The following is a 25,693-nucleotide window of genomic DNA, read 5'->3' on the forward strand; positions in this document are numbered from 1 at the left end:
GTATCTTCTCCTCACAGTGCTGCAATCTGGGCGCAGAAACATGCCTTGAAACGTCACACAGCTCAGCCAGAGCCCAGATCTTCCATGGAAAGGGGCCGTTAGCCATGCTGGCTCTGTGTTGTTTAGAACACACTACTGGTGCTTTTCACAACAGTGATTTATTTTGAGACTAAATGCAACGAATGGGTCCCTGGCTCAGGTAGCAGGAGGAAGGCAGGAAGTTTACAGTTAAGGAGTGTTTTATTTACCATGTTTCCTCAACAAGTGTTTTATTCACAGATTGGTATTGTACTTTGGAGTAAGCCACAGGGGCCTCTCTTTAGCACGTGCCCAGGTGTACATCAGGAATTCACAACCTAGAACACAACAAATAAACAACTGGTGGGATCTGCCAAACAGTCCGACACCGGTGTGTATTAAGACCTGACAGGCGGGCTACCGCCAGGTTTATTAAAATGGAATGTTTGAGGAACTAAGGACTACTTTAAGAAGCAAGTTTATCCAGGCCCACCCAGAGCTGTCAAGGCCCAGCCGTTGGTCTCACACCTTACTCCGGGGTGTGCAAGAACCGGGAATGACAGCTCAGTGGGAGCGTCATGGCTATTTCAGTCCACCAAATAGAGACTGACCTTGTTCAGTTAGACAGTCTGGAGCGACAGAAGACAGACGTGTGTGTGACCCAGGGAATGCAATGCACATCCACCCCAAAGCAGCACGCCCCAGGGCTGACAGCGAGCAGGTTCCAGGATGGGTACTCTACAGTTAGTCATTAACATTACACTTGGTTCGCATTTGGAGTCAGCCCACGACAATCACAGAGGAGGTCATCAGTCAGCTCGACTCTCGTCCTTGCTGCAGGCGCACAAGCCCGTTCAGCCAAGCAGGAGAAGGGCCGGTGAAGACTACCAAACTCCCCGTCAGACAACTGAGGGGCAGACAGCAAGGAACCCGTCTGAACACAACGAGCTGCCCCAGCGTAACTCCCTGCGGAGCAGGCCTCGAGCAGACACATCAAAGGTAGCACAGAATGAGGTGAGCGGTGACAGACAGGGAGCCGTGTTAGTCTGTGTTCTAGCAAAACAAACCAGCCGTCACGTAGCACTTCAAAGACAAACAAAACAATTTATTAGGTGATGAGCTTTGGTGGGACAGAGCCACTTCAGCTCATAGCCACACCAGAACAGACTCAATATGTACACCACAGAGGTCCAAAAATTTCTGATTTGTCAACCTTGATGATAACTTTTGACCGCTGTGCTCCATATATTGAGTCTGTTCTGAGGCTACGAGCTGCAGAAATGGGTCTGTCCCACTAAGCTCATAATCTAATAAATGATTGTGTTAGTCTTTCAAGTGCTACAGGACTGCTGGTTTGTTCTGAGTGAGGCGAGTGGAAGCATCTACACCGCACCAGGGAGCTCAGACCTCCCCCTCCTCTGGTCTGTAGCCACAGGTAGGGGCCTCTAGCTGAGCCTGCAGGGTTCTCTAGCACAGACAGGATTTGGTGAGAATGCCAAGTAGGCACCCCTCCCCGCCACCACAGGCACTTGGGCACCCCTGGGGAAAATTAACAGGTGCTTAGCGCCCACTGGCAGCCAAACTTCCACGTCTGCCTCCTCCCTCCAGAGCTGCTGACCAACTCCTCCCGCTTCCAGTGCCTCTTGCGGCACAAACGGCAGATTTGTGGTGTTCAGAGGCTCCAGGGGAAAGGGAGAGGAGTGAAGATGGGGCACACTCGGGGGGGTGGAGCAGGGAGATGTGGTGTGGTGGTGCTCCCAGGGTGAAAAAGCACCCCCTGGTTAGAGCAGAACTGGGCACCTCTGCCCCCTCCCTTGAATTTCCCAGAGCCCAGCTTCCTGCAGACCAAGTGGAAGTCACCTACGCTTACACGCTGGGCTATTGTGCCTGCACAGTGGGTGACAGAACTCTTCCTTCCAGCCAAAGGCCCCGAGCTACAGCGCAGCCAGACTCAGGGCTTTCAGCAGCGCCTGGGCCCTGGAAGGTCATCTTCCCAACCAACAGCACTACAGACACTGCTACTTCCCACCAAAAGGTCTGCAGAGACTGTGAGGCAAGAGCCCGTGCACTGGGGTACCTCCCACTTTAGCGCACAGGCCAAGGGCGTGGCACGTCAAGCCCCATTTGCAACTCAGGAGTCTCCTTACCTAGGGCCTGTACCTGTTGGGCATCCTCTGGTAAGAGAGAAGGAAAAGGAGGTGGAGGGAGAAACAGGTCAAGGCTCACACCGTTCTGCACCTCGGAGTCTGTCCCCGAGCACAGAGTCCTGGAACATAAAGAGGTCTGAGAACATTTAATTCAAGATCTGTCCAACCTTCTTAGGGACATGACTGACCTGTAACACTTCCTCCAACAAAGCCTCTGTCGTTGGCTAACATCCCAGCCACTTAAAATCAGGGTACTGACAAAATAAATCATCCACCCAAAACAAGCCATCAAGCCAGGGCAAGAAGACCTAGTTTGTATCCCCTTACCTTGCACGATAAGCACACCCTAGGTTCTGAGCTGTTGCAGGCAACATCACGCAAGTCAACATTTGTGCTGAGGACCGAACAAACAATTTTTCTTTATGCCCAGTGTTCAGGGCACTTTGTAGAGTAAGCCTGGCTTTGAAAATGCATGTTCAGTTTGCAGGCAGTGAAAAGCGACGGACTGAATCATTGTATTTGTTCACTAGGAGTTTGCAGAACAGAGTAGAACAGCGCTACGTGAATTTGCCCAGGTTGAACAAAGCCACTCGTTTACATGTCAGTCCTTCTCAGAGCAAATGCGTCTGACCACGTAAAATGTGTTAAGAGGAATCCTGTTACCTTACAATCTTTTCAGTTTACTCATTTCAAGATGCTTTTTTTTTTTCCCAATTACACCATCATCAGCTCATGAACTGCACTGTGAGACTGTGACAAGCTCTCTGCAAAAAAGTCAACAACTTGCCAATGTCTTGATTATTTGTGAAAAAATTTAACCCCTGGTGTTAATGGAGAACATTATATTCTGCTTTTCACAGCAGCATGCAATCAAGGTAGATTATGGGCTAGAAAGCAGTAGCTGTAACAGAATGCAATTACAGTATAAAAATAGGTCACTGGGATAATATAACCTTTAGATTTCCTGACAACACGCTACTGCTGGAGCCAGCTTGCCTGCCACATTTTAACAAAATGTCACTGTCAACAAAACAAACATCCTCCATGGAGTTTTAAGCATCTGTTTGAACATTAATTCATTTATTCTTTTTGTTTCTTCCTTGTCTGCATGACTAAGCAGACAAACAAGCTAAATGTTACATCCACCTCGTCCCACTGGCCCTCTTCAAAGAAGGTCTTCTGCACACGGGCTTCATTACAAGTTATCTCAAAATTGTTCTCTCTTTGTCAGGCATGAGGAAGTCTGACAAGGCAGTGACACTGTCTACTTAGAGTGGAACCAGCACTCCTGCAAGTGTTTGCTGGCATGCCTGTCAGCGCCCCAGAAGTTGATGAATATACCCAGACACTTTTGACAAAAAACGGTTGACTCCTAATGGGATGGAAATGTGGCTTGTTCCCAACAATCCCCGTATGGGAATCATTAAGTGTACTAAGCTTAAAGACAACAAAGTTTGACGGTAAAACAAAGGAGCAGAAATGTAGCACTTCAAAGACTAATGAAAGGATTTATACGGTGATGAGCTTTCATGGGACAGACCCAGTGGGGTGTATTCATCAACTGGGTCTGCCCCACAAAAGCTTATCACCAAAAAAATCATTTTTTTAGTCTTTGAAGTGCTACATTTCGGCTGCTTTGTTTTGCTGGAGTACAGACTGACATGGCTACCTCTCTGTTACTATCCAAATTTGATGGTAATACCACTGGTTCCTCAACCTTTTCATTCTAGAAACCACTTCAACTCCCACCCTCCCGCTGCTTGGTTTGCACAACTTTTCATTCTCAGGAGCACCAGGAAGTTCCTAGAGACAACAACTAGCGAAGAATTACAAACTGACAACCAATGCCACCAGTATAAAGCATTAGACAGCGTTTCTCACCTTTTTTGAAGGGACCTGGTCAAAATTTCTAAGTGCAGTTCATAAGCTGATGATGGCGTAATTTAAAAAAAAATGCTGCTTGAAATGAATAAACAAAAAAGGTTTGCAAGACAACAGAGGATTCCTCTTAAAACACATTACTTGATGGGTGTAGTTCATGTATCAAGAAATACCTCAGTCCATCTACCTCCAAGACACCCTCTATGGCTGCACAATGGTTGTGAATTCTATTACATGGGGAGGTGCTATACGAAATGGTATTTGAATACTGCAAGATTTATAAATTCACCAAGACACTGATTTCCATCACTTGAACTTAGTGCACACTGCTTATTTTTGTCTGTATGCCATAGCACTATATTAGGATAACACTAGATATGATTGTGTTCACCACTTGCATACTGGACAGCAATTTGTAGCTCCAGCTGCTCAGAACTTAAAATAAGGTATCAGAGATAAGTGGGTCACACACAATTCAGGAAGCAGGGCAATTCCAGCTCAGCACAGTCAGCTCTCTCTGTAGTATCCTGGTAGTTTAATATCACTGGCCAGTCCTATCAGTGAAAGAACACCCATTAGGTTCAATGCTCCCACTCACATTTTCGCTCACAGAGTGGTATGCCACACTCAACATTAGAACAGCCACTACCTAGGCCAAGAGATGGCCTCTGAACTTTATTACTTCCTTGTCGATGGCAAGGCGCTCAGCAAGGATTTTCTTCAGCTCTCAAAGAAGGATGATGAGGTCAGATTTATCCTGGCTGTTCTCTGGATTATTCGTAACACCACGTGGCTCCTTTAACAGGCAGAGAAAGGCGCCAGGCTGGCTGACCATTCACACATGTAAGTGAGGGAACTGCATGCAGGGCATTGATTTTGCTTTAGGGCTGTACCATGCACTGTACAACCTAGCCAAAGCCTTCAGGCACTACACTCGGATTTATGTCAGACAATACTGGCCCCAACTTTTACACCAGCCTGGAATGACCTTCAAGAAATAGGCGTCTGAAGCCATGCTAGGACTTAAAGAGCCCTCCCACTGAGCTCCCAACTCTGCTAAAGGCACATGTTGATCACAAGCTGCCAAGCGGCTGCATAAGGCCCAGAGGAGAGTTAATTCCCAGGAAATCATTGAGCCAAACAGTCAAAGAATTATAAGGTTCAAATTTTTAAAGGGAAAGTCCCAGGCTGCTACATTTGGTACTTTGGCACGCTACTGAGAAACTGTGATGAGTTTGCTCTCTGCACTTTATACTGCTCCCTGACACAGTACAGTCCACGTTCTGTGTACCCTTCCTGAAAGCGTTGATGGATTATTTTCTTTATCTTGCTCTTCTGCCATATGCCAGCACGAGTTTAGCATCCAACAGCATTTCCCAATTTAATGTTACCGTCGCTGAAAAGCCAACTGCAAACATTTACGATCAAAATCATGATTTCCCCACTACCTTTCACTCTTCTGTAGCTTCAATATGGCTGATCTCTTTTTCAGCCCCCCCCCCTTTTTTGGGGGGGGATATGCTCGTTTGTGGCAATGCTTTTTCTGCTCACTGAACTGGCTCTTTCTTTCAGTAGAACAAACTGTTCCATGTTGAGGCAAGCGTTGGCTGGGTTTTAACAAAGGATTTTTTCCCTTCTGACAGTGTATTGCAAAAGACCCAAAGTCAGTTTGGAGCCAAGTTACAAAAGGTCAGAAGAGGATAGTCCAGCAAAGGGTGTAGTTCCTGTGTGTCATAAGCCAGTAAAGGAAATGAGGTAGGGAAAAAAAATGCATGAAATTTTGACCTGAAAAAATACACGTAATTAGTTACCAACACAGCCTGGGCTTTTAATCAGAAATACACCTGTGGCCCTAACCGGGCAGGTTTCTTTTTTGGAAGACTGGGTTTGTTCGGAGATTACAAATTAACTTCCATAGCTTTGCAGTCACTTGTCATTGTAAAGCTGTGTCTACACGTGCACGCTACTTCGAAGTAGCGGCACTAACTTCGAAATAGCGCCCGTCGCGGCTACACGCGTCGGGCGCTATTTCGAAGTTAACTTCGACATTAGGCGGCGAGACGTCGAAGTCGCTAACCTCATGAGGGGATGGGAATAGCGCCCTACTTTGACGTTCAACGTCGAAGTAGGGACCGTGTAGACGATCCGCGTCCCGCAACGTCGAAATTGCCGGGTCCTCCATGGCGGCCATCAGCTGGGGGGTTGAGAGATGCTCTCTCTCCAGCCCCTGCGGGGCTCTATGGTCACCATGGGCAGCAGCCCTTAGCCCAGGGCTTCTGGCTGCTTCTGCGGCAGCTGGGGATCCATGCTGCAGGCACAGGGTCTGCAACCAGTTGTCAGCTCTGTGTATCTTGTGTTGTTTAGTGCAACTGTGTCTGGGAGGGGCCCTTTAAGGGAGCGGCTTGCTCTTGAGTCCGCCCTGTGACCCTGTCTGCAGCTGTGCCTGGCACCCTTATTTCGATGTGTGCTACTTTGGCGTGTAGACGTACCCTCGCAGCGCCTATTTCGATGTGGTGCTGCGCAACGTCGAAGTTGAACATCGACGTTGCCAGCCCTGGAGGACGTGTAGACGCTATTCATCGAAATAGCCTATTTCGATGTTGCTACATCGAAATAAGCTATTTCGATGTTCGCTTCACGTGTAGACGTAGCCTAAAAGAGACAGGCCGACTTGTGAGTTCTACTGGCAAAAGCAAAGGCAACCCTATTCCCTTTCCTGGAGCTATTTTAAAGCATGGCTGCTTTCAGTTCTCAGTCAGCCAAAGGAACCTTCACAAGGCAAAACAGTCTCATTAGTTGCTGAGCAAAGGTCCGAGCCCGAGGAAATGGCTGTTCCCCTGGGAAGCCCGTGGAAGTTGTGTTGTGCTGAAGCTACCACCGTGCCCACAACGCATGGGCAGTTTGTGGAGATGCAGAGGTCTTGCAATGCACCCAGAGGCCAGACTTCCCAAAGGGCCTGGCCTCTAGCAGTTCCTCTGCAACCCTCGCAGCCACAGGGTGAAAGAGCTCATGGCCAGGGTCAGCAATTTTCTCAGTCTGGCCATTTGCTGAGGTGCCTAAATGGGAGCTGAGCATTTTTTTAAACCTTGTCTACAATGCATCAGAGAGGTAGCTGTGTGGCTCTGTAGCTTCAAAAACAACAAGAAGTCCTGTGGCACCTTACAGACCAACAGATATTTTGGAGCATAAGCATCATGCAGCTGACAAAGCAGGTCTTTGCCCACGAAAGCTTATGCTCCAAAATATCTGTTAGTCTGTAAGGTGCCACAGGACTTCTTGCTGTTTTTGTCTACAATGTGTAACACCGGGTTGTTGCACTGACTCGCTGTTGCTGTTCCTCACTGACTCGCCGAAGAGCGCCAGGTTCTGAATCACTCACCCCACTTCCTGCAGCACCCTCCTGAACCTTTGAGATCTCCCTTTCATGACTGAATTGGCCAGACCCTGCTTCTTGTGAGTGTGGTCCTAACAGATCTTACAAGAACATACGATGCGCTGGCCAAAAAGCAATGACTAATTACTCTGAGTTTACACTATAATTAACTAACAGTGGATCTTGTGATTGGGACAGCATTCAAGAGAAACCAGACAGTGAATGTTTTCTACCTCTTTAACAGTGAGACTTTCTTTCTCCAAGATTGGTATTAAGCAGATGGATCTGGATTTTCATGTGAAATTCCAACAAGTGAAACCTTGGATCCAGCATCACTGGAGCCAAGAGGACTCATTTTCTCTTTCTTCTTCTTTTTTTTTTTAAAACTTACTCGTTTTAAACATTTGCAATTTAGAGAGTTCACTGTGAACCTTGCTTGACAGAGCTCCTCTCTTTCTCTGGCAATTTAGAAGGGTACGTTGAGTGTATTAACCTTACATAGGAGATTCAAGTACTTTTAAAAAGACCTCTCTCTTTTCTAGGGGTCAGCTGTGAGCTAAAAGCTGCTCTTTATTTGCAATTTGAAGAGAAAAGATGTTCCTTCAGAGCGAGACATTTCAGTTAGTTGAAAGTAGTAGACACCACCCATCAGGCTCAAGAAACCACGTGCCCCGAGAGGTAAAGAATTTAACACAGTTGGTTTAATGTGAAGGTGACTGAAGAGGCCATCTCTGCCGTATCAGTCACATTTAAAGGTGATGTTCTGACCCTTTGGGCTCTGCCTTTTCTGAGTTTTTCTCCTCTGCTCCACTCATAACTCTTTGTTAAGCTCTTGTTTCCAAAGCCTGCAGGCTTGGCTGTGATCTGCACATCAGTTCTCATCTATATTCATTGCTATGAGGTCTTGCTTGCAATTGTGGGCATTGGGGTGACCTGAGCGGGGGAACCTGCACAAGGAATCATGTGTCCTCCCTCCATGCCCTGCACTCACCGGCAGTGCTGCATCAGCGAAGGGATGGCTTTTGAAAATTAAAGTACAAACAATATTATATTATCTAATTTTCCTATATCCTGAAATATATTTGCAATATTAGATGGAGTTAATATTGCAACTTTTCTTTCCATTGCTAACACATATTTAAAGCTCCAAATCTTAATATGACCTGGCAAAACCAAACATTTAGAAAAGAGTAAAAAAGGAAATGACTATAATTATGCAAGTCAAAATTCACAGAATTTCTATGAAGTTACACATTACTGACTGGGTTCATCATGTTAAAATAACTCCTGCAGAGGAATTAACTACTACTCAATTGTAGTCAAATTTTATAGAACACAGCTGCCTGGCGGGGTAGGAGGGGAGTGTATGTCAATAAGTTTCAGAACTAATGTACAAAATGCTACCAATGTAATATCATGGTGTGGGGTTTTTTTCCTTTGTTTGTTTTTGTTGTTGTTTCGCATTTACCTGAGTGTAAAGGTAAATCTACGAAGTTTTGGCTGCAGTAAGTCTATCCAGTGAGTCATCTTTTGGAAAGCCAGAGGAATTATTCTAAAATGGAATCAAGAGATTGTTTGGGTTCACAATGTGCCTGGTATCCTCACCCTCCAGAGAGAACCGACTAGGTTGTAATATATGTGTTATGGACCCAGTCGGTTGTCCTGAAAATTTACTTGCCAAGACACATGGGAGGATAAAACTAGAGAATGGGCTTATGCCAATTTTGGTTTTTTATGATGCCTAAAGGCGGCCTGACTTCACCATTTTACTGAAAGTCTATTTCCTTGAGTCAGTAGCAGTGTTGTGGGTCACAGGATAGGTCAGGGAATATCTTTTACTGACCAACCACCGCTGGGGGAAGGGACAAGCTCTGGAGCAGATTATTTTATAAATTAGGCCAGGGCAAGTAGACCTAAGATGTGCAATTCCAGCTACGTGAGCAGAGTGGCCAAACTCAACATACCTTAGGTTGATTTTCTGTGGCAGCCCTACCGCAGGAGGTCCATGGGAGAAATTCACCCACCAACTTCCCTTCGTCAGTGGAGTACCAGGGTCACCATCAGCGGTCGATGTAGCAGGTTCTTACTAGGCCCCACCAAATCAAACCCTAGGAGATCAATCTCAGAGCACTGATCTCTGGAGAAGTAAAGACAAGCCCTCAGACTAGACTGACTGGAAAACTAGTTGGTCAAAGATGTCACCAGTAGCAAGGAAGTGAACCTCAAGTGAGAGAGGAATGGATTTTACTGACCATTTAAACCTTTGATTTGTTTCGGGGGTCTTGTTAATAACCTATTTAACTTAAATCCTTGGGAAAAACCTCTGTTAAGAGTTGTACATTCCCTCCCTTTCAAATAAGGGTTCCAAAAGGAATTTATACCACTACAAGCAAGTACCCAGTCTGGCCATGTTACTTCTCATTTGATATTACCACGGCATTAGCTCATCCCTCCTCAGTTCAGATTCTCTCTTCAGCTTACGGCACATCGTAAGACTTATTGTTCCAGAATGCAGTGAGACTGCCCTAGATGTAGCCAGTCTCAACCACTCTGTGTTATCACTAGTCTGCATATTGTGGGGCAGAACAGTGATTTGTTTTGTTTAGCTCTTGGATGTCATTTATCTAAGTATGACTGACTAACCCGAGGAAGGGTTCCACACAGATCGTATTGGAAAAGCACGTGTGTGTTCCCAGCGCACAGCCCGTAAAATAAAGGAATTCAGAAAACTGGTAATAGACTTATGGAGCTTTTTTTTGCCTCCACCAGTTCAAATCCCACCCAGGTCAGCCAAAATCAAGAGAGGCATCTAAGGGAAGGCAGTTGGTGGTCCGATCCCTAGTACGCATTTGTCCACTACGTCACATAACTCCTCAGAGTTGTCAGTCTTAGGCTATGTCTATACAGCTGGGCCGTTGTAAGCTCTGCCGCTCTCCCGGTGACAACATAAAAGCATCACCAATGAGGGACGGGTGGTAGCTTTGGCACTGGGAGCACAGGGCCTGCGGCTGAAGTACTCCCTACACCAGAGCTGCTGTTCAAACTTTACCATTCAGGAGGGAGTTTTTTCACAGCCCCGAGGGACAAAAGTTTTACCAAGGAAAGCGCCATCGTAAACATAGCTTTCGAAAGAGCCCAAGGACAGAGAGGAGGTGATTTGGGATTAACTAGCCTGACAGCACAGGGGAAGCTTGCTGCTGCCCATGCTGTGAGTAAGGAACAAAAACAGTCTCCCTGGCTAACAATCTACCACCGTTAAACTTGCACAAAATGAACACTGAGGGAGAGATGGTAACAACGTAAGTAACTCAGGCAGGTTTCTAAGGCCAGGTTAGACTCACAGTTACGCTGCCACCACCCAACTACACGACTATTTTATTCCAACTCTGCTTTAAGTCTGAAACCCTGAAGCATAAAATCGTTTAGCTACTGGCAGAATTGCTGAGCTGGCAAAATCCACTGAGCGTCTGGGGCTGAGGGAGGAAGAAACAATTTGTATGTTTTTCCCAGCAATTCTTTTCTTCTCATGCGCAGAGGCAAAACGAGCACACGGAAGCATCTGAATGAAACAGCTCCACAGCGACAGCGTGTCCAGTGGGGTAAAGCGCAGAATGGCAAGAATTCCCCTCTGCACCGTACTCTGCAATGGTTGCTATAATCACCTGCAGGGAAAAGATTAAGCAGATGGATGTCTACACTATCAGGTGAGCAAGAGGGGAGAAATAACAACAGTCTGTGGGGCTCATCTCTGATGAACTCAGACGCTCATGATAGCTGCAATTCACAGCAAAGACCCTTCAGGGTAATACTTATAACATCAACCAAGCAAATCCGAAATCTAGCCGATCCCTAAAGTGGCGAACACAAGGCATCACAGAAGAGAGAAGCTTCCAGCAAGATATCGCTGCTTAAGGTATAATCTTGTAAACACCATGCAGGTAATTGGAAAATAGTTCAGAATATTCTGTCTGCCCAAGCAAACCACTAAACCTGGGGTAATGCACAGGGCCCTTAAGCAATCCGCTTCAACACTGAAAGGATTTGAGAGTCATTAGCCATACCTTTCTATTCTGTGAGAAGGGCTACATGGCAAAGTTACTGCGACGTAACTACCCTAGCGTCCACCCAACACAACCACTATTTCAAAATAATTTCAAAATAGTGTCTGGCTTATTCCCAAATTGGTAAACTTCATTGCACGAGGAATAGCACGTATTTCAAAATGGCTATTTCAATATGGGAGCTGTGTAGACAGGGACTAGAGTTGATTTCAACACAAGCATCATGCAGCCAAGGGCTCTATTTCGAAATAAGATCAATGTGTGGACGCCGTATTTCGAGAGAGCTGAGCACTATTTCAAAATGCATTTTGTGCATAGCAGCACTATTTCAAAAGAAGCTATTCTGGAAAATACAAGTGCCGGGGGGGATGAGGGGGACGCCAGCCACTGAGGACCTTGGGAGTCAAAAGCCAGCACCTTCTTTCAAAAGCAGATTCTAAAGACCCTCTTTGGAGGTGAATGTGGCAGCACTGAGGGAGCACCCAGAAGAAGGCACCAGGGATGATCACTGACAGCCAAGAGTGCAGAGGTTTTGCATGTGCATGGGATGACTAATCAGCATCAATTTGCAGGAGAGAAAGAGAGAGATAGAGAGAGAGAGAAAGGGGCTACTATGCACCGATGGTGGCTTGCAGGATAACCCCGGATTTTTCATCCTGTCAACATTGGAGCATCAATCCAGATCAGTAGAACCCAGCTCCACCCCTCCCCATTCTAACTCACCTGATCAGTGAAGTTAGAAGGAGCAACTGGCTGGTAACAACAATAAGGTGGAGTGTGTTTGTGTATGAGTGCATGAGCATAGTATATCATATGCAGATGATAAAGTAGTGATTGAGGTCTGCATTACCAATAAATGTGGCATTTTGCCTTATTCCACTGCAAAAGATTCTGCATAATTCTTTTAAGTACAACACAACCTGCACCTAAATGCCAACACCAACACAGCTCATTAACCAGGCAGCCTGAGGTCCAAGAGTCTGAGTCAATTGACCGAGGTGGCCGGTGCTGCAAATTTCGTAACTGCAGTTTGGACATATCCAAATATTTCAGCGGCTCGGCTACAGTAGCCTCCAAAGGAGCATCTCCACTAGCATGGGACAAGAAAGCAGCTCTACGGCCTGGGTGTAGGACTCATGCTTCCTTGGCCTTTTTTGCACTTCCTTCCAGACCCTCAGGGTGGTGGCGCAGGCCAGTGGCTGGGCTCTATATTTTATCTTCAGTTATGAACTAAATTGGTATTTTATTCATTCAGTTTCATATTTGGAATGTAGAAGCTCCCTCCAAAATCAACACTGAGCTACTTAATTTCACTGCACTGAAAGAAGAGAGATGCAAGTCGAAATATACCATCTTTCTTTCTCAGACGAACCGTATGCCAGGGTTCAGAATTTCCAGATCCAAAGAAGTGGGTCCGTCCCATGAAAGGTCATTGCCTAATAAATCATTTTGCTAGTCTTTAAACTGCTACATGACTGCTTTCTTGTCCCATGCCAGTGGTTTTCAACCGGTATCCCACGACACACTGGTGTGCCATGAAAACTGTCCAAGTGTGCCATGAAATTTCATCAGTTTCCCCTCAGTGCAGCTCTTTGCAGAGCCACCACAGGGAGAAATGCCAACCCCGCAGGAGCCTGTTCATGCCAGGAGGCAGCTGAAATGCTGCTTCAGGACCCAAATAGGCTGCGAGATGGGGAGTCTGTCCCCTCCCCATCTCGCAGTGGCAAGGGGGCAGGGAGGGAGGAAGAGAATCTGCTGGAGCGGGACTCCAACAGCGAGGTGGGGAGGGGAGCCTGCTCTCTGGAGCTGTTTTCCTCCCCCCATGAGTAATCAAATTTTCAGCAGTTACACAATTACTCAACATCCCATATGATCTTTGTTTTGCTGGATGTTTGCGCTCCTATGTTGCAAACCTCTCCAGTAAGACCGTCACCATAGTAAACGTAAGTAAATGTGACATTCATGAGCAACTGATTCAGCTAAAAAAAGCGAGTGCACTGTGGAATTGTCTGTCTCATTGAAGTGTGCTGTGTTACTGAAAAGGCTGGGAACCACCGCCACGTGCATTCAGACATGTTCTTATGTTACATGTAAGTCCCACAAACTATAAAATACTCAAACTGACACTTACCTGTAAAACAGAACATTTCCATAATGTAGTTATTTCCAGCCCTTCCTCCTTACTTGCATGCATCCTTAAAGTGGCATAGTCCCTTCAGCTGCCGTCAAGACTCAGGGCTCTAAGAAAAGAGAGAAAATATCATCCCCAAATTTACTACTGTGGTTCCAAAGGAAAATACAACTTTCTTCCTATAAATAAGAATGCACAAGTCACCACACCTTCACAAGGCCTTCTGCCCACATAGACACTGTAGAAAATCCTCAGCAAAGTGCCCAATAATTTCTCCTTCAATTTCTGACGTAATGAGAAAGGAGATCTATTTATCAGAAGTTACTTTAATCAGACAGATTGGTTCCTGAACACTCAGGTAGGCACCAAATGCACAAATCTGCATACAGCAAGGGGACTATACACTAAACTTAAAATGCAGCAGCTCCAACTACACTAGTTATCCATAGCTGTTCAGTGGGCTTCCTAAAGTAGCAGAGAACCACAAAGATCAAACAGCCAGGACCATGGTTAAAGTACAGAACACAGCAACCTAACCAACCCGGCTGCAGCCTGCAGCTAAATATAAACCGGCAGTTTTACTTTTAGATGTGTGCTCTCTCTCCCACCTCCATTTTCCTCGGCTGCTGTCCTGTCCCATACACTCCCTGCCATAAACACAAAGTCAGCCCAAGATAGTTCATAATTTACAAACATAGCCTTCTGCAGGGATAAATGATCAAGTACAGATTTGGCATGAAATTCAGAGACAGATAAAATTACATGTAAAAGCTGCCGTGGAAAAAGGTGCGCAGAAAGTCATAGCAGGGTAGGCAATCAAAACCACACTAGAATTTGCCAGGAAGGAAAATTCACACTTGGTAATTGCTTTTTGCTAAAACTTGGGGGTGGGAAAAAATGTCACTAGTTTCCTAGCACTTAACACATCTGTTGCAACCTCCCAGAGAAAGCCCCAGCAAAGAGGTGTCATTGCAATCCAAAGCACCTCTGTCTTTTGAGGCTGGCATCTGCTGCCAGTCATGAGTCCTCCTCTAAATCTCTGCTGCTTACTAGGTGAGGATTTTCCGAAAATAAGCTCTCTGGATTACTTTGTTTTCATCAGCAAAATGTATCTGAGGAAATATGACCATCATTTTTCCATCCAGACAATTGGTGCAGAAATGTTTGTAAAGAGGTGATGGAGGGGATTTCCCTTTTATTGCTTTTTAGAAACCTCTGCTAGCACCTCCACATTTCCAAACCTTACACAGGTGGAAATTAAACAGGGGCCAAAATTATCTACATAGATCTGGGAAGAGTTCAGAAAGGTGAGGTCCTGTGAGTGCTCTATCTTAAACATGGTTATGTGAACGGTGGATTTCTAAGCCTATTCATGTTCCATACTATTCAGGAAACAACCCTGGATGGAATCTGACCTTTCTTTAAATAGCTTTGAGTCACTGACTGTGTATCAGTCATTTGATAGAGTATCAATGGCATTTTTTGAAGTAAATACAGGAAGACGTATCACGGAATAAAAAAAAGCTTACCACTTCGTCAAAGAGCACACAAACATATTCTACACCTTTTCCCCTTTATCTACAGCAGCTTATGTTCCTGCTCTTAAAAATGTTCTCTGCTGTAGTTATTTCTCTCTAATGTTTGCTTGAGACCGCTATTCCTGTGATCACAGGTCTCCAGCTTAGACCTGGAAGTTAATTTCACAGTAGCTAAGGCATTTGCATTCTCCCCCCCAGCCACCAAACCCCAAAGTGCAAATAACCATTTGGTAACTATAACAGCAAAGCGCAGTTTGTGATGTCACAGAAACCTTCATATGCAGGCACATCAGTTTCCTGGGCTGTATATCATGGGCAAGATTTTTCAAAAGCATGTGTGCACAGGCCTTCAGAGGTTCTCAGCCAGGCAGGTACACACACCATTGGGTATATGATGACGAAGTTATTTAAGTATTTGCCAAAGTTTGCATAAAACTCAGTACATACCAAAATTTCATACAGACTGACTTGTCTATACTGCTCTACATATTACACACTGAAACATAACTACAGTATTTATACTCCAATCAATCTTTTTTACGATGATATGGTAAAGATGAAAAAGGGGTTCAGTAATAATTTGCTGTGACATTTCTGCATTCTTACACCTGATTTTGTAAGCAAGTTGTTTTTAAGTGAGCTGGAACTTACTTGGGGATTATGCCAGACAAACCAGACTTCTGAAAAGGATGCAGGAGTATGGAAGGGTTGAGACACTGTGTTACAACATAGATCACAGCCTGTGTGCGCAAAACTAGACCTCTGGCAGGTTACAAGAACAACAGAACAAGGGGGAGAGAAGACCTGCTTTAAACTCTTGCCAAATGCTTTTCCTGAATGCTTATTCTTATAAATTGTTTAACAAGTTAGATATCAACACGCTTTGGGAAAGAGTCAATTCTGAATGTCAGAACCTTGACATAACAGAGGACAAAGTTTTATAAGCCCGGAAAAGTTCCATGAATAACAAGAGACAAATTTTAGACTGCTGCTCTTGTGCTTTTTATTCTCGTAGCCTCCACAAAGATCCTGTAACAAGCAGCGTTGAAAGCTGTAGAGGCAGCTTATCTGTAATTCTTTCTGTGATAGCAGCAGTTAGAAAATATCCAGTTTTCACAGATCCAAGCTTGCCTTTATAATTATTTCACTGCCTGTTTTATTGCACACATTACCAATACAAGTGCTGGTCCAATTCACCTATAAACAAGAGCCATATGGCCAAGATTTCAAGAAGCATCTAGCGTCTAGTCTGAGAGTTAGCGCTTAGCACTTGTTGCAGATAAGATATCTTGTATGGTGTCTCAAGTTGGGGGCCCTGAAAATATGAAGCACCTGTGTTACAAAACCATCATGCCATTTCCAGTACAGCGCTATCTCCAGATCTGAAGAAGAGGATCTGTCCCGTGAAAGCTCATCACCCCGTAAATTATTTTGTTATTCTTCAAAGTACTACACGGCTGCTTTTTTGTTTTGCAATGTATTAGGTGATGAGCTTTCATGGGACAGACCCACTTCTTCAGATCTGGAAATTCTGATGAAAGGAAACTGGCACAACAAAAACACGAGAGAGAGATGGGGAGGGGGAAGAAAGGAAAACTGACATGGCAGCTACATAGGACAGAAAGAGGCAGCAAAGGGCGGGGAAGAAAATTACTTACTGCAAGTGTCTATTAAGTTAACTGACTTGTATGAGATCACTACAAACAGCAAAGATGGGGAAGCTGTCTTTGTAATGCGTAAGGTAATTCCTAGCTCTCTTAAGACCAAGCTGCAATCACCACCAAAGACTAACCCCCAAACACTTTTGTAATGCTTGGGCCCTGATACTCAGATACGGTAGCACAAACCCTTATTCAACAGGCATATAAAAAAACACTACAGGAGAGGTCTGGACAGGAACACAGAGGGAACTCAAGTTAAAAAAAAAGACTGAGCTACAACCCCAAAAACCATGTGTGAGGCCCAACAGTGAAACTGTCTACACAATGTACTGCCAAATGGGCAAAGATGACTCAACTCTTTCACAGAGACACATCTCAGGAGTTCCTTTTAATAATACAAGTTCAAAATTCCCAGTTTCAGATGCATTTTATATTAGTGATTTCCAGAGAAGCCCTATTACAACTAAGGATATTCTCTGAACTGCCAGCACCACCTACCTTTGCTGCTCTTCCAACTAACCACAACTTCCTCAAAAAAGCAGCAAAGCTGATCAGATATTTGACACATGAAAACTAAGTAATTATATGTGATATGTTTTCATGAACAGGGGGAGGGGAATTTCAGCCTAAGCTTCAGCCACCCACTCTAATGCCATCAGACACCAAAAAGTCAATCTGCCTCCAAGCAACAGTTTGGTTTCACATTTTTGGAGAGCTTCCCGGAAACCACGTTTCCTTATGGAAGGACCCACTGAGGGCACAGCACAAAGCCTGCTCCGAAGGGGAATGTTCAGGCTGAGCTGAGACTTTCTATGCAGGCCACGGAAGGTACCACAAGAAGAACTTCTCCAAGTCTCTCTCCACAGGAGGTCGGGCCATGAAGGAGGGAGATGCCACTTATACAAGGATACAATTTAACTGTGTGATGACCTCCAATCAAAAGGGGTTCTCAAAACGTGTTATTTTCTTCAACAGTTCCAGGGCTGTGCAGAAGCTGCCGTGCCAAGCACTCTGGCAAGAACAGCCCTACTTCAGAAAGGGGAAGGGATGAACGCTTGCCATGGAGCCTGCTAGTCAGGAGGGGAATGCACCTAAATGCACCAGCTCCCTCCTACGCTTCCTAATGCCCACAATGACATGGGGGCAGATGGGAGACAGGAGCATTATTCAAAAGCTCTTCTGAATTCACTAGTCACTGCATCAGCCTACTCCATGGCAGGGTCATTTGCAGTGGCTCCTGGGAGGACTGATTTAAATCATTGATTCAAACCAAGTTTCCCACTGATACACATATTTCTTCAAACAATGGTCACCGGTGACTAAAACATGTTCATTTACAGCTCAGTACAGCACCTTACAGCATCTAAGAGGGTATTTTTATTAATTTGTGTAATGTATTACTAAATTAGGAAATAGTAAATAATTCTCATTACCTGTGTCAAGCTGCAGATGCAGCAGCAGTAAATTAGGAAACAATAGCCCTTATTAAATCACAAACAAACAATAGCATTTTTTTAAAAGTTAAATCTTAACTGTTACATAAATGTTTCACATTTGCAATGGAAGCAGGCTCCCAAGATGTCAGTTGATGGCTGGCAAACGTTTTTTAAAAAAATTTCAGATCGCATTGACTCTAACAGAATCACAGGGCGGGAAGGGACCTCAGGAGGTCATCTAGTCCAGCCCCCTGGTTCAAGCAGGATCAACCCCTGCTAAGTCATCCCAGCCAGGACCTTGTCCAGCTGGGACTTAAAAACCTCAAGGGATGGAGAATCCACCACCTCTCTAGGCAACGCGTTCCAATGCTTCACCACCCGCCTGGTGAAGTAGTTTTTCCTAATATCTAACCTACATCTCTCCCTCCTCAACTTCTGACCATTGCTCCTTGTTCCGCCATCCGACACCACTGAGAGCAGTTTCTCACCCTCCTTTTTAGAGCTCCCCTTCAGGAGGTTGAAGGCTGCTATTAAATCACCTCTAAGTCTTCTCTTCTGTAAACTAACAAAGCCCAAATCCCTCAGCCTGTCCTCATAGGTCTTGTGCTCCAGACCCTTAATCATTTTTGTTGCCCTTCGCTTAACCTGCTCCAGCAAATCCACATCCTTTTTATACTAGGGGGCCCAAAACTGGACACAATGTTCCAGGTGTGGGCTCACCAGTGCTGAATAAAGAGGAATAACCACTTCCCTAGATCTGCTCAAAATGCTCCTCCTAATGCACCCCAATATGCCATTAGCCTTCTTGGCTACAAGGGCACAGTGTTTACTCATATCCAGCCTTTCATCCATCATAAACGCAAGGTCCCTTTCCATCGTACTGCTGCTGAGCCAGTCGGTCCCCAGCCTGTAACAATGTTTGGGATTCTTCCGCCCCAGGTGCAGGACTCTGCACTTCTCCTTGCTGAACCGCATCAGATTTCTTTTGGCCCAGTCCTCCAATTTATCGAGGTCCCTCTGGATTCTCTCTCTACCCTCCAACATATCTACCTCTCCCCCTAGTTTTGTGTCATCTGCAAACTTGCTGATGGTACAATCCAGTCCCTCATCCAGGTCATTAATAAAGATGAGACAAGTCCTCAGAAAAATAAATAGATGGTGTCCTTAAAACTTCTATAACTAGCTCTCAGATTCCCCACTCCCACTGTCATTTTGATACAGATCTGATTTCAACTTCCAAAAAAAGCTGAGACTGACTGTGCTTAGAGGGCACTTAATTTTGGAGTAAGTCCTACTGAAAATGAGTATAGGATAAGGTTCCTTTGGGACAGCTGAGTCATTCCAAAGTAAAACAGTGAATTGACTTATAGCACCACCATTATAGTCTGGGGCCACAATGTTCCAAAATAAGGGGCACATATTATGTGATATAAACCAAGAAAGCAATGTTCAGTGGCCACTGGCAACTCTACATTTCTCTTACGGTAACTTTCTTTGCTGTATACAATAAACTCTTTCATATCCGGCAGCCCTGGGACCGGCAGTCTGCTGGACATTCAAATATTCTGGATAATAGAGAGATATTCATAGCAATGCCTAACGCTAACGGAAAACAGGATTAGATATTAAGAAACAAACAAAAATGTATGCAGAGTATTTTATGTACCAACAACTGTGGTATTGTACATTGTAAACTTGCACTGTATTTGCTGTATTTATTTGTATTTACTTTACTTTATTTATGGAAAATGTGACCAAAATTTACTTATAGTTAAAATGCAGGTTATTTGAGAGTTCCGGATGGCAGAATGCCGGATATGAAAGAGTTTACTGTTCTTGGGTGATAGCGTCTATGCCCAGTTAACTAATTAAACAAGCCATATGGATTAGCTAAGCAGAATTTTTTTTCTCTAGCAACACAGCAAACAGCTTTAGAATTTACTTGTCAAATCACACTTATTTTAACAGGCGTTGCAAAGTTGATCCACATTGTTCTTCAGACATAGCCACATCTTCATCCACATTGTTTGTTTCCCAATAAGCAGTCTTCCTGATGTTTCATTCTGCAGTCAGGCCCTGCATCTTCTTGTTGCACTGCTTACACTTACCAGGTTTTATTTTTTACCCAGGGAACAAATTTCTTTGAAATATTCCCACATAAGGTCTCTTTTACATGCAGAAGTCATGACAGCTTAACCATGGCAAAAGTGTGGGGGAATATAGGAAGCTGTGCATCTGCTGAATGTCTTCCCTTCTTCTTTCTATGCTGCCTCTGCCTTTTCCTATACATTGTCTCTCTGTCTTTAGACAATGTCTTAACTAACTGCCGTGCTTGGCCCAAGTCCACCACCACATAAGCACAGAAGAAAAACAACCCTATCCAGCCTGCCTGTCTTTGCAAGTGTTAGCCTGGGGCAGAGACTGAAACAGAAATTGAAAGCCCAAAACTTTCAAGAAGCTAGAGTTGGCTTTTAGGCTGGACAGAGTGGACCCACTTATTCATTTTTATGAGACTGTATGAGAAGGTGGAGTATATTTGTGATGAGATTTAACAGTAACTATTAATTTTAATTTAGCATTTTATTGATAATTTCCCACCCCCACATTAATGGGATCTGTTTGGAAAAATCAAACCACTTACACAAATTTAGGTCCCAAACTTTAGATAACCATGCTGGAAAATGGTAGTCCAAGTGCTTAGTCCTTGTATGTATGTATGCATGCATGCATGTATGTATCCCAGCTATGTTTTCAAAGGGCCAATTGTAGCCAGCTAGCAAAAGCTCCCACTGAAATATTGAGCATTATGTTTTTAATGCTCTCAAAAGAACAGTGAGCAGGAACATTACTGCAAATGCTTTAAAAAAAAACTTTGTACTGTTTCTCCTTTTCCGTTTTGTTTGTGTGGACTTAATGGTGAGGAGGGGAGTGGCCAGGGACAAGGAACTCCTCCCTACACCATTTTAATCCTGGTGATAGTTGTAATCTGTGCTCTAACACTGGCGAGCCCTGCTCAGGTGCCCGCAGGCTGCACTAAGACAGGGATACAGCTACGGAGAGGTCTCTTAAGTGATGAGGAATTATGCGGCTTTTCCACCTTGTTCTGCAATAAGTAGGGGTTATCTGGTCTGCGCTTGTCTGGAAGGTACAGTGTGTCCAGCTGAATTTTAAAAGCTGCTTTCTTGCTGGCATTACTCTCAACAGCTTTCCTGCAAACCCAAAGAATACGTAGGGAGCACAGATGTAGTACACACCCCATGCTAGAACTAAAGGAGCTGGCTGGAGCTAGGGAGCTCAATTAAGGCACCTGGTTGGTGGACCATGCCCAGAACAAGAAGATGCCTAGATGGGGCCGCTGGGACTCAGGAGAAGTATTTGGCAGTCGCAGAGGAGGAAAGTATCAGAGGGGTAGTCTTGTTAGTCTGTATCTGCAAAAACAATGAGAAGTCCTGTAGTACCTTATAAACTAAAAGATATTTTGGAGCATGAGCTTTTATGAGCAAAGACCCAGATGCATCTGACAAACTGGGTCTTTGTCCATGAAAGCTTATGGTCCAAATATCTGTTAGTGTGTAAGGTACCACAAGAGTACTTCTGGTTTTAGAGAGGAGGAAAGGCCTGGAGAGAGGCAGGCACAGGTAAAAGCCTGTCGGAAAGGACTTGATGGAGGACTCAAAGGAGACAACAGATGGTAGATGAATTACTCCAGGGTGTCTGGACCGGAACCCAGCAGGAGAGTGTGTGCTCTCCTCCCTGCACTGGGAAAGGTAGGTACAAATGGGACGACAACTACTGAGTGTGCAGACGAGCCTCTGGGGGAAATCCTGGGAAATGCTGCTCTGCTAGGGTTGCCAGACTTGCAGGACAGTCCCAAATTTCCACAAGTCCTGTGTTCTGCATTGACGCAAAAATGTCCCGTGGGACTGCCGAGGTCTCCCTGGGCCCCACGTATCTCAGCAGTCCTGGAGGATATGTTTGCATAAATGCGGGACACAGGACTTGCCAAAGAAATTCTCCAGCCAGGGTTCCCACCAGTGGGGCTCATGTCCCACATACGTACTCTGAAAATCTGGCAGCTCTATGCAAGAGTAGGACAACCCCGCAGAGCCAGGACTGTGGGGGGCAAGCCTACAGAGCAGAGAGCCACTGGGGAGACAGCATTAACATTTATCTGAGTTTAGCAGATGTCAATTACCCTGGAAGGGGTTGGAATAAACACAACATGCCTGGAGGCCTGCTGGAGCAGCGGTCGGCAGAGGAAAAAGCACTAAGAAGCCGCACCCCACCACAAGAGGGCACACCCGCGGTGAAGCAACTCTTCCACAGAGGCACTGTTTTAAATTCTGGTCCCCGACACTTTGGAGGCTTTTTCGATAACAACGTATTTCTGAGCCACTCTGCACAAAGACCCAACTCCACAGAGGCACGCTGCAAACAGGTCTCTCTAGCCGATCTCAGGAGACCACTCTGAGTGAAAGTCTAGTGCAGATCTTCCACGGAGCTGGGAATTCACCCTCTTTAGTACTTGTTAGGAAAGGCAGCTACTCTAGAAGGAACATTCTCAGCTTTCTCACTGCTAACCCAAGGCTCCATATGACAGTGTTCGGAACAGACTGTTCCAGCAAGGCATATTGGAACAGAATCATTCAACTTCACAGGCATTAAATTGCATTTTGGAACCCAGGGACATGAAACAGTTCCAGGCAGCACCAGTTTCTGCAGGAATGAGACTGGAGCCTTGCATACGATTTTAGCGACTGCATATACTGACTCACCGCAAGGGAGGGACTGAGAAATAGCCCTCCTGTGCAGCACAACCCCAGGTTTTCTGTGGACACAACTCTAGAGGGGCTCTTTGCTTGGCTTCCACTAGATGCTGATCCAAATTCATTTTCTCTCCATCACCTGATGGAGCCAGACATATAGTTTATTTTCAGGGGCTATCCCCAACTCTGAGGGACTTCAGATAAATACGCTGTTTGCCCCAGAGGGACCAAATCATGCTCATTCACTTGCAGGACTATTCACAGAAGGCAAAGGGTGCTGGTGCAATATTTTCTACCCAAACACTCCCGACCGACAGAAGCATGCAGCTCCTACTGAGAGTCAATAGAATTTGTGCTCCCAGGTCACGCGGAGGCTTTGGAAGGTCTTATCCAGAGAGGAGCGCTCACGACTGCAGGAATTTTGCGACAAAAATTAAAAATTCTGCACCCGCACTCTAAAAATGCTGCAAGTTCGGCTTGTCGATAAACAATGTCGAGAGAATGCGGGTCACTGGCTGCATGATGGTGGGGAATGACCCTTCAGCCCTCTCCTCCCCAGGACATGGACTTAGCAGTGAGCCTGCCCCCAAACATGTCTCAGCACAAGGGCTGGACTCACCCCAGAAATACCCTGGGGCCCTGCCCTGCTACACCAGGTGTGCAGCAGGCAGATTCAGCCAGGCAGGGTCCAAGTGTGGAGGGATGGGAGCCAGGTGTCGGGGAGAGTATTCTGCATGCAGGCTCCTTGGTAGGGGTATGGATGCATAGAGGCCCACTGAGGAGGAGAGTTCCTGATGCAGGGCCAACGGAACCTACCGGGGCGTCGGCTCTGGGTATGGAGGTTTAGGGGGGTTCTGGCTGGACAGGGTGGATTTGGTGGAGAGGTCTAGGTAGGGAGGTCTTACTGCATGGGTGCTTGGCAAATGGGGGAGCAGCTCTTCAAACAGTGACCCCTCCCTCCATGGTGGAGGAGCAACAGGGGCAGGAAGCAGGGGAGGATGTTAAGCATCCTGCAGTCATGGGGAGGTTTCTGGGGATGGGTCTGACCTTGCAACCACTCCTTGCAGGGGAAGAGGAAACCCTGATCTCGCCTGCTTCCAGCCTAGCCAGGACTCAGCTGATTATGGTACAGGATAACAGCTACCAGCTGGGGTGTCCCAAACCCCGTGGGGATTTACCTGTCTCCAGCTGCTCTGGGTACATGAATAGACCTGCCCTGCTAGGGAGGGATACGTGACCACGCTTGCAGCTTCCTTTTGCTTCCCTATTGGAAAGTAATTTTTCTGCGGGGAAGCAAAGAAATCTGTAGAGGACATGGATTCTGCACACACCCAGGCATATACAGTTCAGATCCTGCCTACTAATTTTCGCCCGGGGTGACTCTATGATGCAGAAAACCTACTCAATGCAGCCAGGAACTTGTGAAGAGGGGAGCTAAGCTTCCATCACTCCTCTTTCCTGTGCCTGCTAGGTATATTCAGCATGTTTGGGGCTCTGAAAGCTTTTAGATCTGTGTAGGGGACCTCCTACCCAGGCAAACATGCAGGAATATATTTGCACTTAGTGCTGTCCCTAGCTGCATAATCCTTGAGCCATAAAATCAGAGCTCCTTAGGGGAAGGGGCTGCATGGGGAGAGGGGGATAACTCTGCAGACCTTTCTGCGAAAGCAAGGCAGCTCTAGAAGGAACAAAGACTCCAAGGTAAATAAGAAGTCACTAATCAACCAGAAACATAACGCTCCTCACAGTTATGCAGCAGCAGCCAGGAGCGGAGGTGGCCCATGTTGTCCCATAACAGCAACGACTCCCCAGCTAGCGCATTTTGGACAGGTTTCCATCTGGAAAGTTCTCGGCTGGGAAAAACATACTGCAAGTTCTGACCCTGACTGAGAGCTTGTCTATAACTGGGGACGGGGTCAGAAAAAAACCTCTTTTGGGGGAAAAACAAAAAAAAACAAAAAAACAAAAAACAAAATCACAAAGCATTCACACAGCCGAGCAGGATGATTCGTGGCAAGAGGGTTTTCCCAGCAAAATAATTACTCCAGCTCTGCAAACCACTTTTGCCAACCCCCTCCCTTTTCAAGGTCGAAAACGAACGTGTGTGAACTCAGTACAGCTATTATCAGCTCATGTGATGGGTTCTTTTGCAATGCTGTGGCTGTAAATAAGAGCTCTCCATTCGCAAGGCTGTGACTGTGTGAATGTGATTTTCCAACATTACTAATTTAGACATTAGAACATCTAAATAAGTAATGTCCAGGGAAACAACCAAACGAACCCTGCAGTGTAGACAAAGCCTTAGCTTTAATCTTCCTTCCAGTAATGAGCATAGGTATGCTGAAGAACAAATCAGGCAGTGTTTGCTCCAGAAAGAAGCTGAACCAGAGAGTTAATCATGTATTTCCCATAGAATAGCCACCACTCCTACCCATTCACTTGCCTGATGAAAACAACTGGGAATATTTATTGTGAACACTGTGGAAAAAGTGGGAATCTGAAAATAAACCATTCCTGAGAGCCATGCACTCTGGCAATTTAACACCTTCTGCTTACAAGACCGCATGTTGTGGACCTGGCTTCAGCTTGCAGTTAAATTTCTAAGAGTGCTTCAAGTCATGTGTGCACTGCATGCACTCGTTTAGCAAACTCCTTTACACGTAAAACACCACTACATGCTG

The 25,693-nt window shown here is 45.5% G+C and overlaps 1 protein-coding gene across 2 annotated transcripts in view; it reads right to left on the reverse strand.

Moving 5' to 3' along the window:
- ZHX3 (zinc fingers and homeoboxes 3) overlaps nucleotides 1–25,693 on the reverse strand; it is a 65,389-nt gene that overhangs the window by 16,510 nt on the left and 23,186 nt on the right. The window contains exons 1-2 of one of the 2 annotated variants that reach the window (XM_075012228.1): nucleotides 13,821–14,024; nucleotides 13,612–13,720 (exon numbers count right to left, since the gene is read on the reverse strand). The gene's annotated coding sequence lies outside the window, so the exon portion shown is untranslated. Of the gene's footprint in view, nucleotides 1–13,611; nucleotides 13,721–13,820; nucleotides 14,025–25,693 lie in introns of those variants that run through there. The other variant, XM_075012227.1, reaches the window with a different exon arrangement.

The sequence above is a fragment of the Carettochelys insculpta genome, chromosome 17 (genome assembly GCF_033958435.1).
Source record: "Carettochelys insculpta isolate YL-2023 chromosome 17, ASM3395843v1, whole genome shotgun sequence".
Classification (NCBI taxonomy): Eukaryota; Metazoa; Chordata; order Testudines; family Carettochelyidae; genus Carettochelys; species Carettochelys insculpta.